The following is a 3,455-nucleotide window of genomic DNA, read 5'->3' as shown; positions in this document are numbered from 1 at the left end:
TTCTCTCTGTCTCTCTCCCTGTCTCTCTCTCTGTCTCTCTGTGTTTCTCTCTCTCTGTGTTTCTCTCTCTCTCTGTGTGTTTCTCTCTCTCTCTCTCTCTCTCTCTCTCTCTCTCTCTCTCTCTCTCAGTGTGTGTGTGTGTATTGTGGTTGTCTTTACTCAAAGGAGGAAAAAAGTCTTTTCCAAGGCAAAAAGTAAAATGAAAATCAGAATGGAAGTTGGATGAGGATCTCTTATAATCTCTTGCTCTACAGCCTGGAAATGCAAACCTGGAACCTTCCCTGGAAGTGATGGAAGCTGCAGAGGGACTCCTTTAGTATGGTGGGTAGAGCTGCCTTCCTACCCTCAGTCACTGGCACCAGTCTCATGGAATCTCAGACAACCTCCATGTGTCATTGACACGATCAATGCTATTCTTGGTGGATATTACATTAAAGGATGACACAGGTAGTTAAGAGACGGGTGACACTGAATCACAGTTAAAAAATAGTCATTACCATGTCCAACCACAATTTCTTTTTCCTTGAAGCAAATACAAAGGAAGATGAGGTCATCCTGGGCATCATGCACAGTGTTTTGTGCCTTCAAGAAGTTGTGCATTTTGTTGACATACTGTGTGGTACGGGGATTGTCCTCAGGGCTCTGGATGGGCAAGCCTTGTGTTCACTATAATGATTACCAGTTCTCATTTCTGGATCTCAATTTTCTTCAGTGTCTCCTCCGCCTCTGCCATCTTGGAATGATCTAGCAACTTCCCATCATCAACATTCAGCTAAGTTTCAATCTTCTGTTTTAACAGCATGTATGTAAGTATGTGTGCATAATTTTATCTTAATGACAGCATGTAGTTTGTGGGGACTCCATCTCCATCTGGATCCCCACTCACTCCCCAAGCAAAGTCAGGTTTCCTATAGGAATGAGGGAAAATCCAGTAAGGAAAACTGCAAGTTTTCCACACATGTTGCAGGGAGAACAGAGGCTGGAATTAGAAGGGAGATAAGTAAGAAGGGGCTTGGTCTGAGAATATCTTAGCTAAAAATAAAGAGAAAATAGTTTTGGGTTAATGAAGGCAGTCTGGCTTCCCTGAAGCCCTTCAGTAGCTTGGTCATTTCTTATATTATTTTGCTCCCATGTATCTAACTGTAACAGACTAAATTATAAGGAATAATAGCTTCTAATAAGAAAGTTCCACCTAGGAGACCCCCCCCCTTAGGACACCCCATAAGCAAAGAACTACATAAGGGTTCTCTGAGAATAACTGCAGTTACATCTTCATAGCTGTGAAGGTTCCATGGTAAATCTACAAGCTGGTCATGTAAATGTGAGAAAAAGAGAGTTTAATATAATTAACAGCACTTGAGACATCTATGAGGTCAAAGGTCTCAATCTGTCAGTGACTAACAACATGCCATCAAGGTCATTAGCTAACAAAGCAGAAGTCAGAGATGGACAAAAAGAGCTTCAACCACCTCTAGCTGGGCGGTCAGTTAGCATATGATTATCTGACTTATATTCTTTTGCTCTCATGTATCTAACTGTAACAGACTAAATTATAAGGAATAATAGCTTCTATAAGAAAGTTCCACCTAGGAAACCCCCCTTCAGGACACCCCATAAGCAAAGAACTACATGAGGGTTCAAAGGACACAGGCATAGAGGGTGTGGGTCTTCCATTGGCTTAGCCCATCATTAGGTCACAGAACTAACTGATGTCAATAGAGATTACCTCAGCCTCTGTCCAGTTCCTGCCATTACCTAATCAAACCCCTAGACAATAGAGTTCTATGGCTTTCTCCTCTTTTGGAAACCTCACCCACTCTCTGGAGTTTCTCTCACTTTTCTTTAATGTCTTAGTTTTAACTATCAATTTGACACAACCTGAGAGGGGAGTCTCTATTCAGAGGTTACGTAGGTCATATTTTCCTGTGTGTATTTCTGTGGGGAACTGTCTTGGTTGTTGATATAGGAGGGTCCAGCTCACTACAGGCAGCCCGATTCTCTAGGCAAGTAATCCTGGGCTATGTAAGAAAGTTAGCTAAGCCTGATCCTAAGCAAGCTGTAAGCAGTGTTTCTCTGTGGTTTCTGCTTCAAGATTCTGCTTGAGCTACTGCTCTGACTTCCTACAGCGATGAACTGTGACCTACAATGTGAAATGATGGCTTTCTTCCCCCCAGGTTGCTTTTGATTGGTGTTTTATCACAGCAACAGAGGTAAAGCTAAAGCTCTTAATTTCTTAACTCTTTCTCAAAGGCATGCCAGCCATTTTTCTTACACTTCCTCATGTCTTCCTGTCTTAGTCAGGATTTCTATTCCTGCACAAACATCGTGACCAAGAAGCAAGTTGGGGAGGAAAGGGTTTATTCAGCTTACACTTCCACGTTGCTATTCATCACCAAGGAACTCAGGACTGGAACTCAAGCAGGTCAGGAAGCAGGAGCTGATGCAGAGGCCATGGAGGGATGTTTCTTGCTGGCTTGCTTCCCCTGGCTTGCTCAGCCTGCTGTCTTATAGAACCAAGACCACCAGCTCAGGGATGGTCCCACCCACAAGGGGCCCTTCCCCCTTGATCACTAATTGAGAAAATGCCTTACAGCTGGATCTCATGGAGGCATTTCCCCAAATGAAGCTCCTTTCTCTGTGATAACTCCAGCTTGTGTCAAGTTGACACACAAAACCAGTCAGTACACTTCCCAAGTCTTTTTTAAAATTTATTCACTTTATATCCCACTCACTGCTCTCCCTCCCAGTCACTCCTTCCCAAAATCCCTCCACTCTCCACTACCTTTCTTCTCTGAGAGGGTGGAGCCCCTCCCCTGGTTATCTCTCTACCCTGCTACACAAGGTCTCTGCAGGGATAGCCATATCCTTTCTTACTGAAGCCAGACTTGGTAGCCCATCTAGAAGAATGTATCCCACATACAGACAACAACTTTTGGGATAACCTCAGCTCCAGTTGGTTAGGCCCTACATGAAGACCAAGCTGCACATCTGCTAATTATGCACCGTGGCTGGGTAAATCCAGCCCGTGTATGCTCTTTGGTTGGTGGTTCAGTCTCTAAGAACTCCAAGGATCCAGGTTAGTTGACTCTGTTGGTCTTTCTGTGGGGTTTCTATCCCCTTCAGGCCTACAATCTTTCCCCCAACACCTCTATAAGAGTCCTCAAGCTCCATCAACTGTTTGACTTTGGTCTCTGCATCATTTGGGTCAGCTGTTGAGTAGAGCTACTCAGAGTACAAGCATGCTAGACTCTGCAAGCATAACAGAGTATCTAATAGACTATCATTAATAGAACTGTCTGTTCCTATACCATGCAGTTTTTATTACTATTGCTCTGTGGTATAGCTTGAGGTCAGAGATGGTAATTCCTCTCGAAGTTCTTTTATTATTCAGAATTGTTTTTTGCTATCCTGGTTTTTTTTTTTTTGCTTGTTTGTTTGTTTGTTTTTCCATATGA

At 43.2% G+C, this 3,455-nt stretch overlaps 1 pseudogene; it reads right to left on the bottom strand.

The window, feature by feature from the left end:
* Positions 1-426: 426 nt before the first annotated feature.
* LOC110291874 (dynein light chain roadblock-type 1 pseudogene) lies at positions 427-733 on the bottom strand (annotated as a pseudogene).
* Positions 734-3,455: the final 2,722 nt, after the last annotated feature.

The sequence above is a fragment of the Mus caroli genome, unplaced genomic scaffold (assembly GCF_978045245.1).
Source record: "Mus caroli unplaced genomic scaffold, Mus_caroli_1 scaffold_3, whole genome shotgun sequence".
Taxonomy (NCBI): Eukaryota; Metazoa; Chordata; class Mammalia; order Rodentia; family Muridae; genus Mus; species Mus caroli.
Note: the sequence above shows the minus strand (reverse complement) of the source record. Positions and strands in the feature narration are given on the sequence as shown.